We start from the raw sequence: 21,366 nt of genomic DNA, 5'->3' as shown, positions 1-21,366 counted from the left end.
CATTATGAATCCTAAATGAGATGGCTCTATGGGTTTTTATCTTTTTTAAAAGGTGTTTGTATCAGTGTTTTTCTAGCAGTGTACAAAGAATTTTGAATCTTTCTACCTACTCTCACACATTTAAATATATTTAGAATTATCCATTCCTTTGCAAATTTGGTAGAATTTGTCTGTGTACGAATTGGGTTTGGTGCTTTGTGAGGTAGAGCTTTGATACATTTCATAGTTACATAAACAGTTATTAACCTGTTTTGATGGAGTCTAATGCTAATTAATGACATGTTTATATATTTGACACTTAACTATTTGTGAGACTTTAGAGTGTCATTTTTAGCATTTAAAGTTTTACTATATTCTCCTTCTCCTATAACACCTTAGAAATTAGACATTCTTCTCCTTCTTCTCCTCCTCCTCCCCCTCCCCCTCCTTCTCCTCCCCTCCTCTTCCCCCTCCTCCTCCTCTTCCTTCTCCTTCTTCAGAGAGACAGAGACCATGAACAGTACAGATAGTCAGAGGGAGAGGGAGAAAGAGTTCCAAGCAGGCTCCACACTTAGTGTGGAGCCTGGCGTGGGGCTGGATCCCATGACCCTGGGATCATGACCTGAGCTGAAATCAAGAGTTGGATGTTCAACTGACTGAGCCACTCAGGAGCTCCCAGGCATGCTTCTTTATTAACAAGGTGTAGAAGAATTTTTCAGTGTAAAAATGTGGCACACTTCTTTGCAAAATGTTGTATGTAAATATATAACATGATAAACTAAGTGGAGGAAGGCAGATTGGCCTTCTAGAGAAGCAGTGAAATCTAGGGTGCTGAACACCTTTTTTTTTTTTTTTTTTTTTTTTAATGGGAGTTCTGCCTACTGGGGAAGATCACATTTGGGAACACAGACTCTGGAAGGCAGAGGGATATGAATGGGAGCCTGTGATATAGTGGAAATGCTCTGAGGGTAAGATCTATCACTGTCATGAAGTCTTGCAGAGGATTATGTTACTTGTTAGTGCTCTGTGCTGTTGGATCTTCTTTGTGGAGACAGGACAGAGTGACAAAGTCAAGTTTCAGGGGATCATGGCAGGGCCTGCTATGGGACGACCATCGAAGGCTTGGCATTTACATTTATATATGGAACAACTTCATATTTTCTCATTCATGCTAGTCAAAGTATGTATGTTTGACTTGGGAAAGGAAATTGTTAAGGGTTAAGTTGATCTGGTAGGGTTATTTTCAGGTTGCACAGTGTTCGTAGAGTATTCTAGGTGCCAGAAGGTTTCTTGAAGTCATCTTTCAGTTGAATTTGAACTAGGTGTTTTGGCCAATAGAGAGATTTAGCAGGTCTTCGACTTGTAAACATCTCATACAGCTCACAGTATTTTCATTCATTGTGCCCAGCTCTGTAAGTGCTACTCTGTTTTCTGGTCTCACTCACTAGTTTCATCAGGCTGGGGTCATAACACAGTCGCTGCCATCAGCATTTTACTAGACTGCCAGTTGTCAGGAGGCCATTTTTTAAAGAGGGTCATAAAATGAAGAATTGAGTTTATACATTAAAGAATGAGTGGAAAGAGCACACAGGCTTAGAGTCAATCAGATGTGCAATCATGTTACTTTTGCCATTGAACTACTTATTAGACTTCTCCCAGCCTTCATCTGTAAATGGTAAAGAGGGATAAGGACTGTTGGATAAAGTGACATTTTACCGAGACCTGAATAACAAGAAGGAGCCAGCAGTGTTAAGATCTGGAGGAAGAACATTCCAGGCAGTGGCACCAGGTAGTGCAAAGGTGGTTGTGAGCCTGTTATACTGCAGGAATAGAAGGCTGGAGCTGTTCAGACAAGGGCCAGGTATTGAGGGACCTCATAGGCCAGCACGTGGAATTTGGTGTGAGGGGAGTTTGTGGAGTTTCTCATAAACCTAAGATCTATGGATGTGTGTTAATTATCATGGCTGAACTGTTGTGGTAATAGTCTAATCTCAGCATGCACCCAGATAATATACATAATATTATCCTTTGGGGAAAATGAGAATGAGAGCCTTATCTTAATATGGTGAAATAAGTGGATTAAAAATCAAAGTGAGTCCTAATACACATAACTAATTTTTATGTTAGCTAATGAGAAGTGATTAAAGTAATATGCTCATATAATTAACTTTTAATTATTTTTCCTAGTGACATTTAGTTTATGATCATTCTTCTTGGGAAATTGTGGCATAATATGAAAAGTCACAACCACTGAGGTAACAAATTTGTTATGAACATCACTCATTTAATGATAACTTAGAATTAAGATAAAGGTATGGGGCGCCTGGGTGGCTTAATCTTTGAGTGTCCAACTTTGGCTCAGGTCATGATCTCATAGTGCATGAATTCGAGCCCTGCTTCAGATTCTGTGTGTACCTCTATCTCTGCCTGCCCCCACCCCCCCACTCTCATAAATAAACATTAAAAAAAAGAATTAAGATATAGGTATGTGTATATATATACTTTAAATGTTTTATTTTTTTTAGAGAGCACAAGTGGAGGAGGGGCAGAGAGAGGGGAACAGAGGATTAGAAAAGGGCTCTGCACCGACAGACAAGGCATATGTGGGGCTCGAACTCACAAACTGTGAGATCATGACCTGAGCCAAAAGCGGATGCTCAACCAACTGAGCCACCCAGGGGCTCCTAGGTATATATATATTTTTAATGTTTATTTATTTATTTTGAGAGAGAGAGAGAACAGGGGGAGGGGCAAAGCGAGAGAGAGAGAGAGAGAGAGAGAGAATCCTAAGCAGGCTCTGTACTGACAAAGGGCTCCATCCCATGAATCATGAGATCATGACCTGAGCCAAGTTGAAGAGTCAGATCATTAACCGACTGAGCCACCCAGGTGCTCCTAAAAGTATGTATTTTTAAATAAACTTTTTAGAATAGTTTAGGCTTGCAGAAAAGTTATAAAGAGTACAGAGGGTTCCCATATATTGCACATCCAGTTCTGCTCTTATTAACATCTTCCGTTAGTATGGTACATTAGTCAAAATTAAGGAACTGATATTGATAAATTCATAAATTTTTCTTGCAAAGCAAATCCCTTTTTAAAAAAATTTTTAATGTTTATTTCTGAGAGAGAGAGAGAAAGAGAGAGAGACACAGAACACGAATGGAGGAGGGGTAGAGAGAGAGGGAGACCGAATCTGAAGCAGGCTCCAGGCTCTGAGCTGTCAGCACAGAGCCCGATGCGAGGTTCAGACTCACAAACTGCGAGATCATGACCTGAGCTGAAGTTGGGTGCTTAACCAACTGAGCCATCCAGGCACCCCTACTTGCAAAGCGATTCTGATGCTAACTACCTGGAGGTAGTGCACACTCACAGGTTGGGGTCACAGTTCTCCACAAGCTGCTTCTCATTTCAGACATCAGCGGGAGGCTTCGGGGTTGCTAGACCACCTGTGTTTCTGACCAAGTAGTTATATAAATTCAGGGATTTCCACTGACTACTTCTCAGGTGAATGACTCAGAACTTAGGAAAGTGCTATATTTATGATTACAGTTTTCTTATAAAGAATACAAATCAGGACTATCCAGTGAAGTGATGCATAGGGCAAGGCATGGGAGGTCCCAAATGGGAAGCTTCCATGGCCTCAGAATGCATCACCCTGAGGCACACTGATCCATGATCACCAACCAGGAAAGCTCACTGTAGAATGTCTCTCAATTTAGGTTTGTCAGATGTTTTTCTCATGATTAAATTGGGGTTATGGTTTTTGGAGAAGACAACCATAGGGGTATAGTGCCATTCTTACCACACCATGTCAAGGGAACATAATCAACATGGCTTATGATAGTTGATGTTGACCTTAATTATGTGACTGCAATAATGTTTATCAGGTTTCTCCACTGCAAAGTTACCCTTCCCCCACTTCCCCCTCTTCATATTGTGCTCTTTGGAGAGGTTACTGTGTTCAGTCCATGCTTTAGGAGTGGGGAATTCAGCTCTTCCTCCTTGAGCATGGAGTAAGATAAAGAGATTTTTGATAGAGAAAAGATTTGAAATGTGTAGGTCATTAAGAATCTGTTAACCTTTTCAAGTATTAGAAAAGTGAAATCTTAGAGCTGGATGGGACCTTGAGGGGCCATTGAGTTTGAGACCAATAGAATCCTCTGCTGGAGTGAGGGACTGTAATAACCCAAATACTGCATGTACACATTTCTGTCTCAAGTTGTTATCTGTGGAATGTGAGGTGACCTGTGGGAAGGGAACCCTGTTGAATAAAAAGCCACTGGTCTCCTCCCAACCCTTGCCTCTACCGCTCAAATGTATTTTATGCTTCTTTCCATGTGTAAGGTGGTGTGCACGTTACTTAATTTCAGCTCATTAAAGTGGTATATGTGTTATTTTCCATGAAATTTAATTATTCCATAGGTTAACTTTTAGAAATTGAATTTTGAGGGGCACCTGGGTGGCTTGGTCAGTTAAGGTTATGGTTATGGTCTCAGAGTTTGTGAGTTTGAGACCTGCATCAGTCTCTCTGCTGTCAGCGCAGAGCCTGCTTTGGATCCTCTGTACCCCCTCTCTGCCCCTCCCCCACTTGTGCTGTCTCTCAAAAAAGTAAATAAATAAACTTAAAAAAGGAAGTTGAATTTTGATTTTGTTATTGTTGTTTCTATCTGGAAAGTTTCAACCTCTGGCTTATGGGACAATTGTTTTAATGTATTACATATGTTCAGGTTCTGTGGTCTGGGATGTCAAATTACTTATAGGACTGTTTGGAGAAAAGATGATCACTATATTAAATCTGATAGTTGGTGAATGGGAAAAGTACATTTTGAGTTGGCTGAAGTATTTGAGAACCCTACTGTGACAGGTGTCTTCATGCAAATAGCTCTCCTCATGATAAAACTCTAGCTTCCAGCCATATGCAAATAATATGAAATTTTAAGTCGGAATATTCATTGAAAGGCATTTGGTCTGGGATGGGGGAAGGAGGGAGAAACGTTGTTCACCTTGTAGTTTGATTTGCATCTTTTTAATATTATTCCTTCAAGTGCTCCAAGCAGAGAGCATCATTTGTAACATCTAAAAACACTCAGCCCCTTTTGTCCTCATTATAAAACATGCAGTTCTTCTTAATGGGCTGATTAATCCAAACAACACCCTCTGAGAGCAAGAGTGTTATCTCCACTTTATGGAAAGAAGAAACCCAGGGGGTGATGGTGAAATGATCAGATTTGAGGCAGTGGCTGAACCTGGGAGATTAGTTTTGGTCGATTTGACTGGGTCCATATCTAACTGAAAAGAAAAGCTGCTTGTTCTGTTAGCTGGTGAACTTCACCCCACCATATAAGGAATAACACTTCTAGGAAGCAACGTTACTTAATGACTGGAAAATGGGAAAGTACCGCACAGACAGATGATATAATGTATTGCTGTACCTTTTCATTTTCAAAATGTTGATCCATCAATAAGTATTGTTTTCCCCAGTATTTTTTCTATCTATCTATCTATCTATCTATCTATCTATCTATCTATCTATCTATCGTCTATCTATCACAAACATACTCTTTCTCTCATTAACTTTAGACCAGGGTTTGTCAACCTGGATACTGTTGGCATTTCAGGTCAGATAATTCTTCATTTGTGGAGGCTGTCCTGGTCATTGTAGGGTGTTTAGCTGCATCCTTGACTCCTGCTCAAACCCCACCCCTATCTCAGAGTGTGACAAACAAAACTGTTTTCAGACATTACCAAATATCCTTCAGGAGGCAAAAATCATCCCTACATGGGAACCACTGCTCTAAAATTAGCAAAGCGACCTTCAGACCCCATTTTGACTGTTCTGTGTAACTAGGCAGTGTCATGCATCACCACCAGCCTCCTTTTCTCCAACTGTAACATTAGGACCATTATTTATGCCTGTTTATGGTGTTTCAGGATTTGGTTTAGAAGATAAAACACTAATGGATAACTTTGTATAGCAAATTTATCTTGACATAGTGTTGAACAGTTTTAAAGTAATCCAAATTATATTTACAAGTTAAGTACATTTCCCCAGGTGAATTTAAACTATCTTCCGTCACCGCTTAATTGTATTCATAGCTTTTTCTTCTAGGAAAACTGCAAATATTCCCTCATTTACCTCTTCGTAAAGCTTCCCAGGGCTCCCCCAGCAGTTTTTGTCTGCAGGTCTTTGATCTCAGAGTGGTTTTGCTACCCAGTGCTCAGTGCTAGTGATTTCAGCTAGTTGTTTCCCTAAATACTTGATGGAGTGGATCTCAGACATCCCTTTCCTATTTTACTACTTTTCCTTAAATCTGAACTTAATGCCGAGAAAGGGAATACTTTCTTTTCAATCAGGGAACCAACTAGACACCGCAAATTTCCTTCTCTCAACCTCCTCCTAATTCAAAGCCCAGAGCTTAGGAAAACCCTGGCCTGGGAATACCTAAAGGGATAAATGTCTACTACTCTCTTTGAACATCTTGTGCATCTCGTAAATAAAGATACATTCTATTTGCTTAGATGCGCTTAATGTAAAAATGGAGGAAAGCAAAAAAAAACCTGCAAGCATCTCTTGCCCCCATCATCTTTTCCGTTTGGATATATGTATATATTGTATTGAGAGGTTGCTTCTGACCAGGGTCTGGAGTTAGGAGTGGGGATGGGTGAAGGGGGTAGAATGAGCTGCCTAGACTCTGGAAGGTATTTTTGGGCTGCATCTCTGCTACTTTGCTTCCTGATCTACCCTTCATTCTCAATGTTTGGAAGTATTTTTCACATCGGTTAGCACACTAAGTGTCTTCTTTTGGGTTATTTGAAAAAATAAGAAACCCTGAGTAGAATGTGCACATAGAAGAATTGCATGGGTATCAGCTGTGTAACTTTATTTTTCCCTTTGTCAGACCTTATTTAATGTGAATGTTCTCCCTTTTACAGCTGGTACCTTTGGTCACCCCAGGGAAGCAGAGGACCGTAATGATTAAGGGTTTCAACTTTGGAGATGGAAGGATCTGCATTTAAATTTGGTTGTGCCCATTCCTAGCCCTGTCTCCTAACTTCTCTGTGCCTTATCTGTAAAACAGGTGTAACAACACTAGTTTCATAGGATAGGAGTGTGGATTAAATGAGATAATGTCTTTTCTCAGGTTCTTAGCAGGAGCTCAGTGACATGTGCTTCCTGTCTTTTCACTCTCTTTTCCTATCTTTCACTTGCTGACACCATTTAATTCCATATACTTTGGATAATCCAGAATAAGAAAAGGGACTTCCTTTTCCACCATTCCCCCACACCATGCTCACTCTGCCTATCCTTTCTTTTCTTTCCTTTTCTTTTCTTTTCTTTTCTCTTCTTTTGATTTTGTTTCTTTAATGTTTTTAATTTATTTTTGAGAGAGTGCAGGTGGGGCAGGGGCTGAGAAAGGGGGACAGAGGATCTGAAGCAGGCTTTGCACTGACAGCAGAGAGCCTGATGTGGAGCTGGAACTCATGAAACATGGGATCACCACCTGAGCTGAAGTCAGATGCCCAACTGACTGAGCCATCCAGGTGCCCCTTCTGCCTATCTTTTATAATCCTCGACATCCCAAGTGTGTTCATGCCTCAGGGCCTTTGCATTTACTTTCTCTTTGCCTGGAACATGCTTCCCAGATACCCATGGGACTTGCTTCTTCACTTCCTTCTGGTCCCTATTCATATCACTTATCAGAACAACCTTCTGTGATCACTCTCTGTGAAATAAGATTTCTCATTTTCCTGGTACTTCCCATCTACCTAGTCCTGCTTATTTTTTTTCTCCATGCCACTCATCATCTGTTGGCATATTTTTCTGTACTGTCTCTCCCTGCTAGAATATAAGCTTCATAAGGACAGGGGCTTGTTTGCTAATTGCTATATGCTCAGTGCCTAGGACAATATTTGGCCTGCTTTTGGTATTCAGTCAATATTTGTTAGATGCATGGCTAAATAAGTATCTTTTATTCATGCTACGTTTTTGAGTTTTTCAAGAAAAACCTGTGGGTTGATTTTTAAAAATAGTTAAAATATTTGAATTTTCTCTTATTGTTATTGCCTCAAAATATTATTCAACTTAGAGGTGACCATTTTTAGCCTTCACTGTTTTGTATTAAAATATGATTTCTTCTGAGGCTTTTTTCCCTTTATACAGTTTTAATTTTAGAGAACTTTTAATTGTATCATTAACATTCCTGTCTGTAGGTCACTGTTGTGTGGTGGATTGGGAAAACAGGGAGAGTCCCATGTTCCACTTACATCAGTTTTTTGTGACCTTCAGCTGATTGTCAAAATCCCAGTACTTTTTTCTTTTTATGGAGAAGTTGAAAAACACATATTTTGAGGTAGATTTTCTTAATAACCTAAATTAGCATCAAGAGGTATTTTGTGATCAAAAACCAGTTGGCTATTATGGGGAAAAATTGGAATTACTCTTTAAAAATTAAATATTGAAAATTAAATTAAATTTTAAAAATTGAAGTTAAAAGAAAATTAAAATTAAAAAGAAAATTAAAAATTAAATATTAAATAGCATGCAATATTTAAACAACTGGGGTTGTGGTCATTTTAATTTTAGCAATTCTAATGATAATTATACTTGTCATCCAGATGATTTGCCATGTATCTTTAAAACTCTCACGTAAGATGCTGTTTCATTTCAGCTGTATTTGAGCTTTACCTCTGATTCTGTACCTAGACGCCTTTGGATTAATAAAGCATTCTAAGAACAGGAGTATCTGGTATCCTTATGAATTCTATGACTTTCACATATTTTCTGTCTTTTTATTTCAGGGAGGGAACAATGATAAACAGTTCAAATATATTTTTAAACAAACTTTGATAAGAGATTTTTTTTTGTGAGCTAGTTCATGAGTTCTGGCCTTTTTTTTTTTTTTTAAACTGTATAAAGAATTTCATTGTTTATTTATTACTGCCTATTTAGAAAATGTTATACTTTGTTTTTATAATTTACTTGAGAAAACATAGACCTATAAATTAATCCTTTTAATGTGGAAATGATGAGATTTATTAAATGTTTACTAGTATTCATATGGCAGAGGGGTTTTCTTGGTCCTTTTAGTAATGATAAGAGAAAAAGCAAAAGTATTTACCACATTTTTTACCGTACTTGCTGAGACCATCCCAAACATTTGTGATTTCTGTCCAGGCGGTTTAGGGCCAGTCTTTTCTGAATATGAAAATAAAGCCTTTGCTTTGAAGGACATTTTACACTTGGAGCAAAGCAAAATTTGTTAAGTAAATGGATCTTGTATCCTGTGGGGCTAGAGAAGGAGTAGTATTTTCTTTCTGGCACCCTGGGATGGATAACACTGTCCGATTTAAGATTGCCGGTCCACGGCCATTCACACAGTGAGGAGTGTTTAAAGCAGAACTATCTACATTTTCTGTTTTATGTACATCAGCAAATAACTCAAACTGTGTTTGTTCCCGTGTGCCAAGGGCTTCTTGCGTTGTTGTGATGCAGCTTGGCACAGCACAGCCCTCCACCAGAGCAGTACCTGGCTGTGCCAAGGTAACTTGTACTCTCTTTACTGTACTCAGGGGACTTCTGCAGGTTTGTTTGTTTTTATTCCCCAAACGGTGTCCACTTCCTCCAGTGCATTTTTCTTTTAGTATTTTTCCTCTCTCAGTGTCTCATCCTGAGATAATTTAACTCTCTGTAGTGTATGGGAATTTGGGGACTTATATTACCTACAGAGTAGGATGTTATATAGAGTCCCATTGCTCAGTCCTGGTTAGCTCAGTGTCACACGGAGTTTGTGTTTATACAGCCATTCCTAGCTCCCCTTCCACTTTCTCCTACTTTCAGCCACTGTCTAATCTGGGCTAGAGCTATTTCTATCCATCGGCTTGGTCACTGGGAAAGCAAGCTCCAGCTTCCATCCCGCCCCACTTAGCTTCAGAGATATTTTTTTGTAACTTCACAGAAAGCATCTTGGTGGCTAATCAGGGGCCTGCCCAGCAGGACCCTACTTAGATGTTTTATCTTAGGAATTGACTCTATAGACTCTTCCTTCCTGATCTGATGATTGCTTACACTGGAAAGGCTCATCTTTGTCTTTTTGATTCGACAGTGTTTCCAAAAGCTGTAGCTTTCTTACAAGTCTGCCCTCATGGTTTTGCTCTACTTTTTCTCTCTTGTTTTAAATGTTTATTTATTGTTGAGAGAGAGACAGAGACAGAGACAGAGAGACAGAGTGCAAGTGGGGGAGGGGCAGAGAGAGAGGGAGACACAGAATCCAAAGCAGGCTCCAGGCTCTGAGCTGTCAGCACAGAGCCCAACACGGTGCTTGAAGTCATGAACTGTGAGATCATGACCTGAGCAGAAGTTGGACGCTTAACCGACGGAGCCACCCAGGTGCCCCTCTACTTTCTCTTACCCGGAGTCCCCCAGGCCCACTCCAGGCATTCTCTGGGATCTGTGACAGGGCTCGGTCATGTGATTAAGTGAAAGGCTGTATTCATCATGTGGCTAGGCTGTGGTATGCCATATAAGCAAGTGGCTAGAAGCCTGCAAACCAGAGTTCAGAATCAGAGTTTAAAGATGCCATTGTGATCCTATGCAGATTCAACTCTGTTGGAATTCCTTCATTTTAAAAAGGTGGGCAGTTGGGTCTTAAAAGATAGGAAGGGCACTAATGTTTGTTGAGCCCTCACAGCATTCTGTGGAGGTGCAAGTGGGTGGCAGATGCATGTAAGAAAACACGCATATAGATACAAGAAGGTGCACACATTATTTTACTGTAAATTACAAATGTGCCCAATAAAGTCACGCTAGAAGACAGCGTGGTATGGGATGGTTTTGGAAAGTCACAGAGACCTGAGTTTAAACCTCACTTTTATCCCAACAAAAGCAGTAGTTCTCCTGGGCAATGTACTTTTTAAAAGTTAATTTTTAAAAGAAAACAAACACAGAGTTTTTGTTAAAAAAAGTATAATTTAACATTTTTTTAAAAAATTAAAAATATCTTACTACTCATAGCAGTGGTATGGTTGTACGGGTTCCTTGGAGGTAGGACATGGACTCTGTTAAGAAAGAGAATGGCAAAATTCCCTCCATGGATTAACTGCACGATGCCTAGATTTTTCAGAAAGCCCACACAGGTGAAGGGAAGAAACAGGGCTGGCCAGCTGGTCTGGCTGCAGCATTAAAGCAAACCCTGGGGATACCTCAACACTCAGTGTAAAATATGCATAGGGGAAATTTAGGGTGTTACTCAAAAGCTAATCCAGGAATAGTACAAGCAGTTGGGCTTTTTGTTTGTTTGTTTGTTTTCCCCTCACCAGGCAGGCATATACTTCTTTTCCTTCTTCCCTGTGTGGCGTCATTAGTCTAGGCCTCATTCCTTGACAGGACCGACCTGTTCCAGCATCTGATGGTTTGTTTAATCAGAGTTACATTGTCTTTCAATAAAAACTTCAGAAAATAAAAAACTTGTCCCATACTTTAAAGAAACCACTGGTAATTTTTGCACAAATATTAATTTCTGCATCAAGAGAAAATTAAAATAGTAAGGTAGACAAGTTTAGATAAGATACATTCTAATTTACAATACTTTGTAATACATGCTTTATGGGTTCACTAAGGTGTCTATTTTCTCACTGAAAAGAAAAACCTCTTCTAATGATTTCGCTGCTATTATTTCTTTATTTAGCGATTTAATTATACATGACAATTGATGGATGGAGAACAGTTTTTCAAATTAAGCTCTGAGCCTTTGTATTCAAAGGTATTTTCCCTTCTCTGCCTTTAGAGATCTCTTTTGAGTTTATGTAATATTTCACCTTTAAAAATATTTGAGAGACTCAGCATAGGGATTTTTAAATGTAATTTAAATAACCTCTTCCTTATGAAAGAGAGGACAATTGTTTTTGCTGAATTATGAATGTTATTGTATAATTTCAAGCTTTCAGAGATTCTAATGTCTTGGAGTTCAACAACTCCTCTTTGAAAGTCAGAATGCCTGAGAGAATCCCATTTTCATATCTAAAATTAGAAATGGAATGCAGAGACTCAGGCGTTTTACCAGACATAGTAATGATATGTTTTCTCTTTTTGTTAAAACCTGAAGGAAAAAATCAACCAGGTAGCTCTCTACTAAATAAGTAGTCTATCTTTCTTTGGACAGTACTTTTCTGTCCATTTATTTGATTTGAGAATCAGTTGTAGCTGTATAGCTATGATCTATTTCTTACCACTGCTCAGTTATTGATTTAGGATTTTTTTTTTTTCTCTTAATCAAATCTGTAGGGTCACACAAATGTTCTTGCTACCGTATTTTGTTTAGGGGCAACTGTATTTGTGAAATGCACCTTTGCCAAATTTAAGCCTAGTGTTATAGGTATTTTGGAGAATCTTCTGGACGTGCTCTGTGTGCCATGCATGGGGCTTTGCCTTGTGACTTTAAATAGATACTAGTAGAGAGTGCAGAGAATTCTCATTTGCAGTTGGCCCCTACATTATTTGACAGCTGATCATCACGTGTAAGGAATCTGCTTTTCCCTTGCATTTGGAAAATTGACCTTGGGGAGGAGATTGAGGAAGGGACCAAATGGAAGAAGCAGAGTCCTCTCTGGGGATTGGGTGACCTTCTCCTGGCATCTGGCTTTTCTACCTTGTCCTGTCAAGCCGCCCTGCTTGGGCAGCTGGCTGTGTGCCCAGCCTACAGAAGATCCCTACCCAGGGCCGAGAGCCCTAGCCCAGCTTGGCAGATCATCTGTGATTTTTTTTATTACTACCTCTTTACTCCAGCAGCATGTGTAATTCAAATCTGACTGTAATTTACATCACCTGGAAGCCTAATAAGTGTAGTCTTTACCTGCATCTTAATATTTGCTAAATTGTTTTTTCTCCCTACAGTTAAAAGTAAGAAGCTCTTATATTAAGTCTGAGAAATGAAAAAGTAGGGGCTGAATTTCAGAACAGTGGTATCTTGACTAGCATTACTCTGGGGGGAAAGCTTTGTGCTGTTGGACTTGTCAGATTGCTATCTGCAACACTGCAGTTCAATTTCACATTTAAAACCGTATTGAAATCTAAATTGGACACTACCCCCTTCTTCCCTTTAAGATCCTTCAGTAAGGGGTGCCTGGCTGGCGTGGAGCATGCAACTCATGATCTCAGAGTTGTAAGTTTGAGTTCCACGTTGGGTATAGTGATTGCTTGCAAATAAAATCTTAAGAAAAAAAAAATCCTTCAGTAATTGTTCATAATGTAATGAAAAAGTATAGCCCATACCTGCAGCCTATTGTCTGTAGTTGGCCTGTAGACTGTTTATTGTCTTGCTCAGCATTTAAAAACCTGTAAGTTTCACATAAGGAGCAGATTCTCAGCATCCCTTGAAAATCTGGAAGATGTGTCAATATTGAGCCTTTATTCTCACATTGGCTGGAGCTAAGAAGAAACAGTCCCCCCACCCCATTGGGTTGGGCAGTCTGCCATACCAACTGTTGCCTTATGCTCTGACTACTTGGTCCATTTACATTACCCATCTGGGCCCTCTAGGCACCCTGGAAAGGAGGGCACCTCCAGCCTCATTTCCCTTTTGTATTCACATCTCCTTCTGCTTTACTTGTAAAGAACAACTGGCAGAATTCTAAGGAGAGGGTCATCCTCACCAGCTTCTGGGCTTTTGCACATTCTAGTCTCTCTTATTGAGACCTTTCCTTACCGTCTCCTCCTGATCGACTTTACTTAGCATTCAAAACCCATCTTCCTCACTGTATTTGAGAAGCTGCCACTCCCTCTCTGCTTGTTTGTGTTACATACCCCACCCCTAGGCTCCCTTTACTGTTCTCTGTGCCTCAGTCATAGCACTTAGCACACCGTATGGTAACTGTTGACTTATGTGTCTTTCTCTCCCTTAGATTGAGGGCCTTGAGGGCAGGGTCTCTTTTATACCTTTCGTTTTACTCAGTAAATCACAATTCTTGGCTCATCATAAATTCACAATACAGTATTATTAATTGATAGGTTTAACATTGTGTGAGGCTTCTCTACCTTAGCTGTACGTTAAAATCACCTGGACAGCTCTAAAAAAATCCCAGGATCCAAGCTTCACCCCAGACCAATTACATCAGAATCTGAGTGGGGCCTAGGAATCAGTAGTGGTTTTTGTTTTTTTTTTTAATGGTTACTTATAAACATTAAAGAGAGAGAGAAGGGGAGAGAGACAGAGAATGGGTGGAGGAAGGACAGAGAGAGAGAATCCCAAGCAGGCTTCTCGCTGTCAGCACAGAGCCCAGGGCTTGATCTCATGAACCTGAGATCATGACCAGAGCCCAAATCAGGAGTCAGACAATTAACGACTGAGCCACTCAGGTGCCCAGGAATCCATGGTTTTTAATGGTTCCTATGTGATTCTATCCTACAGCCAAAGTTGGGAGCCACTGATCTAAGATGTTTGACTAAGGTAATCTAAAGAAATTTGCTATGATTTTAGTTTGGGATTAGAATATTTTATTATGATTTTGAGAGTCTAGTTACTTTGGCAGTACGTGGGCATTTAAACAAGTAGGGGCCTATCTTTAAGAAATCAGTTTCTCTTGCAACAGTCAAACAATTTTGCAAGCTATAGTGGTGACAGATAGCTAATCAGCAATGTCATGTGCAGTACATTAACAGCTTTTCATAATTTTGGTAGTTTATGTTGTGTAACCATGTGCCATTTTCCACCTTGCTGCTTTTTGATTTAAAATTCAAGTGAATTATTTTTCAGTCACTCTATAAATTCACTCAGGAATTTGTTGAGTTTCCAGTACCAACTGCTTCTGCATATTCTTTTTTGTTTTATATTGGGACTGCTAGTTGGAAAATAGACAAAATCCAAAACATTATTGGTATCGTGTGGAAAACACACTTGGGATGAAAGCCGTTTTGACTTAGTGAAGGCTATCACCAGCTGCATTATCTAGTAATTAAATGATCAGTCCTAAGCTCATGATTAGTTTGGAGAGGGTTCAGAAAAAGAAGGAAAGAAAAGAAAAGAAAGAAAATAGTAGAAGAATTGAGGAGACATTTGTGACTTGGGGTTGTCCTTAGGTTGGAGAAGAATAGACTGAGGCAAAACAATTTTTCTTTTTTTCTTTTTTTTTTTTTTTGTGGATGGTAACTTTTGTTTCCACTGAGAATGAGGTAGTAGGCATTGGGCTTAAAATTAAGGAAGTTTTAGGGATTTGTGTCTGAAGGATCATTTCTTGTTTATAAAGACTGTTAGTGGAATTAACTGTGTGATCTCTTTTAGGAGAGCTTTATGAAGATTGACTACTATCTGACTGGATAACTTCTTGAGATTTTTTTCATCTCTATGATTAGAAAATCTCTTCCAATTAATCTTTTGTATCTGAAGCAAATATCTTTCTGAAACTTCCCATTTATCTCACTGGGAAAGCTGATTTATCTAGATTGACTCCAGCAATAAATTGTACCTTCTTGCTGTAGTATTTTAACTTTTCTAAAAATTTTCTGCTTGCTCAACTCTGTTTTTCCCTTTGGGCTAACGGAGGCTAGTGGGGAGGGGCCTGGTTGTTCTGACCTCTCTTCACAGTGATTCTCCTCCTCATGGGAGGAGGGTGGGGAGATGCTGGGCTTCTGGAGGGATGGAGGAATCTACTAACCTGTTAGAGTCAGGTTAGTGGCTACCAGCCAAGCTCTGGCCAGGAGCTCTGGCATCATTTTCCAGCCCTACCCCTTACCCCAGCTGGCTCATTCTGAGGCCCAGAACAATAGCATTACTTGACCTGGAGAAAGAGGCAGCCAGCCCAGACCCAAAGCTCTGCCCAGCCTGGGTGTCACCTTCAGGTACCTGAGGACACCTGGGATGTAATTTCATGTCTTGACACAGTGTCTTCCATCACAGAGCAGAGAAGGGGACTGATTAATCACCTAGTCAGCCTGGCACACTTAGCTGGATCTCTCTTCAGTCATAGCCTACTGAATCAGGGGTTGAATTTTGAAATCCTACCTCCCCACCCCCCTACCTCCATATTTGTAGAGCAGTTCTTTCTTTCTGGAGAGGAGAGGAAGGTCATCATTGGAGGCATTTTCTGCTTCCTGGACACCTGTCCTTCTGCTGACTGCTTCTGCTGCCAGCTGCCTTCCCTTCTGCCTGCCACAATCCAGGACTGGCTTTGGAACATTTGCTTGAATGACTTGGGTAAAGAAATGGTAGGCAGTAGCCCACAGAAGGGTGAGAGTGCTGGCACCGAGGGCAGGGGAGGGATGCCAGCTGCTAATGTCGTTGTGCCTGGCACCAGTGTTCTTCCCAGAATCTGCTCCTGAGACCCAGCTCTGCCAGCATGAGGCTGCTGTGTTTGGAAATACAAAATTCTGATCTAATTCTGGCAAGAATTCTTCTTTTTTTTTTCTTGAATTAGCTTACATTATTATCTTGATTCCTTCTGTTCCATTGATTGTGGAGATTTGGCCTTCTGTGAAGGCTATCAATGTGATAAAATGGAAAGGAGAGTTGACTGTATTTGCCATGGCCCTGAAGTAAAAAATTGCCAGTTCTATTGCCTTTTACTTTTATTGAAGTAAAAAATTGCCTAACCCCTGCATCTACTCCCTCTTCGTCACCACATCAAGTTTCTCATCTGAAGACTGAACTTTAGTTCCTGGACCAATCTGGAGCCAAGATGGACAGTATTTAAACAGCTTCAGCCTCTTAGTCAGTGGAGTTCAGGTTACCTTTCATGACAGGTGACCCCTCTGGACTCCCATGGTGCCAACCAAGTATCAGTTTCCTCCCTGCCCTTGTCTCTAGCCTCATGTTGACAGTGCTGGGCCTTGGCAACTAACTTTGGGAAGATTGTTGGTGCCAAGTATGATGTCGTTTGCTCCTGTGGCACTTGTGTCCTGACTTGTTCTTGCCATCTCTCTCATGGGGTGGTAGATTCCTGGCCTGAGCTTGGAGACCTGCTGCTTACCAATACTGTCTGCCTGTCTGACTCCTCCTGAATGTTGTCTACTCCACACTCTGTTTTGGTAATTTTCTTGTGGATGACAAAATCTGATGGAATAAAAGGGCAGGTTTGATCCCAGACATACCCAATTCAAATGCCAGGCCTGGCATTTCCTACTTGTGTGATTGAGGCTGAGTTCTTCCATCTGCAAAATGGAGGTGCTAATTCCTGTCTTACAAGTTAATGGTGATTATATCATTTACTGTATGTAACATGCCTAGCACGCTTACAAGTCCTTAGGGGGAACTCCCATCGAGTTTCTTTCCTTTCTCTGCTTGGTGTCTTCATCATGACTGTAATTGCCATGCCCTTTGTACACAAAGAAGCACTTCCTTTGCTTAACTGCACCATGTTATTGGCTTTTTCAGTTGGTCACTTTTGCCAGTCTTTGTTTATGTGTGTTAGTAGGTCTTAGGCCAGCTCTTTTTTCTGACTGTCCTGGATTTCACAAGAGGGGATTATGCAGTTGAACAAAGGGAGCAAAATCCAAGAAGGGAGCACTTTAATTGCTTCACTCTTGTTCCAGTTTGCTAGCTGTTCCTGTGATTAAAATTGGCCTGTATGTATTTACCTGTAGAATGGGCTATGTTGTTCTACACACAGGCTTATGAAATAAGGCACCAGTCTTTGGAATCTGTGGTCTTCTGGCTTCCAACTTGTTTAGCTCAACAGTGAAATAACCTTTGTTGCTATTAAATTGGTCCCTAGTGGCCATCTTGTGTTTCCACTCTGTGGCTACCAAGCAGCTGGGCATGAATCAGCAGAGTTGAAAATACTTAAACCAGAAATACTTGGACCTGGCAATAAGGTTGTATTGCCTGGATCAAGGCAGAGGTCAGCCATCCCAGTGACAGGGCACATGGCTAGTATGTTCTTTATGGATGGCCTGACAGCAAATCCTGGATCCAGGTTCAGTATCTAAGACAATTAAGGAGGTTATAAATTGTACATTATTTTACCTTGCATAGCAAAATCTGAATGTCATTTGAAATTCATTTCATTATGTGCTGTAGTGTTGATGAACTGGATCCAGTTTGCAACATCTGTTAGGTTGACTTGATTGTTATTGTAAGTTGCAGGGAGTGTTCATAAGCCTGTTTTACAAGTGTCATAAAGTAAATGGAAAATATTTTCTATAATTTCAAATAACAGAACCCCAGAGGCCTTTGATCATATTGAAAGAGCCCATGGTCAGCTCAAATCTACCTGTGTTTCTGTTCATTATGTTTTGGCCCTCTGAAATAGTCAGTTTTAATTAGACTGCAGAAAGAATTGATTTTCAGTGACATATTAATGCCTAACTTGGAATATGAAAAGGCATGGATATAGAATGAAGAAATAGATGAAATAAATGCAAGGTAGCCTCTAAAACTACTCTAATGAGTCTAGGTAAGGGACCGCTATTCCTTACACTTTATAATGGAATGTATATGAAGGGACCGGACTGGGTACTGATTCTCTTCTAGCTTCCTCTTTTGTCCCCATCTTGAAATGAAAAGCGCCTTGGCAAATTAAGACATTGAGTCCATGCCACAGTTCACATCCATCAGAATCACTGAGCTTTGCTTGGACCATGTGTTCTAACACAGGGGTCGGCAAACTGGCCCATGGCCAGTTTTTGTATAGCCTCATGAGCTAAGAATGGTTTTATGTTTTTAAAAGGTTGTAAGAGAAAACAAAAATGGATATTCGATGTGGCTTGCAAAGCCTAAAATAGTCACTGCCTCTTTACAGGAAAAGTTTGCCAACTCTCATTTTAATATAAGATCTTTCTCTTTATGAGCTTAAATTGGACTTTTTAAAAAAAAATGTTTATCTATTTTTGTTTGCGAGAGAGACAGAGAGTGAGCAGGGAGGGGGCAGAGAGAGAGAGGGAGACACAGAATCCGAAGCAGGCTCCAGGCTCTGAGCTGTCAGCACAGAGCCCGATGCAGGTCTCAAAGTCACAAACACCAAGATCATGAACTGAGCTGAAGTCGGATGCTTAACCCACTGCGCCACCCAGGTGCCCCTAAATTGGACTTTTTAAACTGTGCCCTCCTGGATGTCAGCACAGTGTGAGAGTGGAAAAGGTGTGGACTGCAGAGCTAGATAGACCTCGTTCTAAATCCTGGTTGTGTGGCTTGTGCCTGAGAACCTCAGGAGAGTTACTTTGCTCCTCTCAGCCTCAGCTTCCTCAGGGTTTAACTCTGTGCCTTGCACATATAGGATCATAGCAAATGATAATTCTTCTTTTTTAAAGATTTTATTTTTAAGTGATCTCTACGCCCATTGTGGGGCTCGAACTCACAACTCTGAGATCAAGGGTCACAAGCTCCACTGACTGAGCCAGCCAAGTGCCGCGCAAATGATAATTCTTGATCATTTGTAAAGCCTGTAGAGGGCTGTAAAAGGCTTGCAGCAGGCTTGCCTGCAAATGGGCAAAGAGGACATGGCAGGCACTTGGTTGGCACCAAGCAGGCATCATCTTATCACTTCAGTCCCTGAGCAGGTTCCCCCGGGCCGTGGTAGTGCTGTTGCTCCTCCAAAGCTGGCCCTTGCTTCTGACCTTGATGAGGGCACTTTTCTCTAGCTCACTGTCGTGGTGCTTTCGGTGCTCCTCAGATGCCTGAAGATGGTCATCCCTTTGAGCGTAAGCGCTGGGCATTTTTCCAAATCTATGTGAACACTTGGTCCTTTGATTTGCTGCCAAGAACTATGCTTTCCCCCCTCTTCTCTTTTCTTTTTCCTTAAAGACAGTGTATGTATTAACAGAGTCAAAAAGAATTTGATCCTTCTTAATTGTCTCTTTCCTAAGTTGTACTGTGATTTCCAAGTGACTTCAGGCGAAGGATTGAAACTGTTGTTTCTTTTTCTTTTAAAATAAAACAAAACAATAATATCTCTGCTTTACACCAGGAGGACTCAGAAGCATTACATTTGGTGATGAGTGCACCTGGGCTGAAGTTGTGGGTGTGGCTCTCGAAAAAGTCTCCTTTATACTTGCTGTTTTGAAATGATCAGGGCTGAGAAGTTCTCTGGCTATGGAATTATACACTGCTTGATTTTCCAAGGACAAGTTTGATAGATTATTCCTATGGAGCTCCATGCTCAATCTATGAGATTCTGAGAGGTGTTTGTAGAGATCAGGCTGTTCTCCTTTTCCTGGAAGGGTAAGGCTGCTGGGCCAGCTTGGCCTTAGAGCAGTGCTTAGTATGTGACCTCAGGGATGGGCTGCTTGCCAGGATTTCTAACACCCATTGCAGGTAGCAGATGCTAGATTAGGGCTCTGCATGTCTAGCACGTGGCTGTATTTAGCAGGAAACGAAGAAACCTGAATGTGAGAAAGTCCCTGCGAACCTTGTAATAAAGTAGATGATGTTTATAATGCCTCTTATTTATGTAGCATTTTCCTTTTAAGGACAGAAGGCTTTTTTTTTTTTTTTTTAATGTTTATTTTTTTTGAGAGAGAGACAGAGACAGAGAGTGATTGGGGTGGGGGCCAGAGAGAGAAGGAGATACAGAATCCAAAGCAGGCTCCAGGCTCCAGGCTCTGACCTGTCAGCACAGAGCCCAATGTTGGGCTCAAACTCACAAACCCCAAGATCGTGACCTGAGCCGAAGTTGGGCGCTTAACTGACTGAGGCACCCAGGTGCCCCAGGATAGAAGGCTTTATTACAATGTTACTTAAATATTCTGGAAAGATATTTCTTTTGTCCTTTTATGTATTATCAATAGTTTTTTGTTGTTGTGTAAGGGCCAAATGGCTCTTCTGAACTGTTTTGAGAAACCCAAGTTTTCTGGATGTCAAATTGATTTGATGTTTTTTTTAAATGTTTATTTATTTTTGAGAGAGACAGAGACAGAGTGTGAGTGAGAGAGGGGCAGAGAGAAAGGGAGACAGAATCTGGAGCAGCCTCTAGGCTCTGAGCAAGCTGTCAGCACAGAGCCTGACTTGGGGCTTGAACTCAAACTGCGAGATCATGACCAGAGCTGAAGTCGGATGCTTAACCAACTGAGCCACCCAGGCGCCCCTCAAATTGATTTTATTTGTTTAAATTTTTTTTTTTCAACGTTTATTTATTTTTGGGACAGACAGAGACAGAGCATGAACGGGGGAGGGGCAGAGAGAGAGGGAGACACAGAATCGGAAACAGGCTCCAGGCTCTGAGCCATCAGCCCAGAGCCCGACGCGGGGCTCGAACTCACGGACCGCGAGATCGTGACCTGGCTGAAGTCGGACGCTTAACCAACTGCGCCACCCAGGCGCCCCCAAATTGATTTTATATACTTAATGCCACTGAACTGTATTCTCAAAAATAGTTGAGAGCAAATTTCATGTTATATGTATTTTACCACAATTTTTAAAAATCTATTTTAAGTTATCAAAATTTGGTTTTAAAGAAATTAATAAA

At 40.7% G+C, this 21,366-nt stretch overlaps 1 protein-coding gene across 1 annotated transcript in view; it reads left to right on the top strand.

The window, feature by feature from the left end:
- PPM1L (protein phosphatase, Mg2+/Mn2+ dependent 1L) overlaps nucleotides 1-21,366 on the top strand; it is a 302,063-nt gene that overhangs the window by 31,142 nt on the left and 249,555 nt on the right. The gene's annotated exons all lie outside the window — the stretch shown is intronic.

The sequence above is a fragment of the Leopardus geoffroyi genome, chromosome C2 (assembly GCF_018350155.1).
Source record: "Leopardus geoffroyi isolate Oge1 chromosome C2, O.geoffroyi_Oge1_pat1.0, whole genome shotgun sequence".
NCBI lineage: Eukaryota > Metazoa > Chordata > Mammalia > Carnivora > Felidae > Leopardus > Leopardus geoffroyi.
This window is presented reverse-complemented; position numbering and strand designations above follow the sequence as displayed.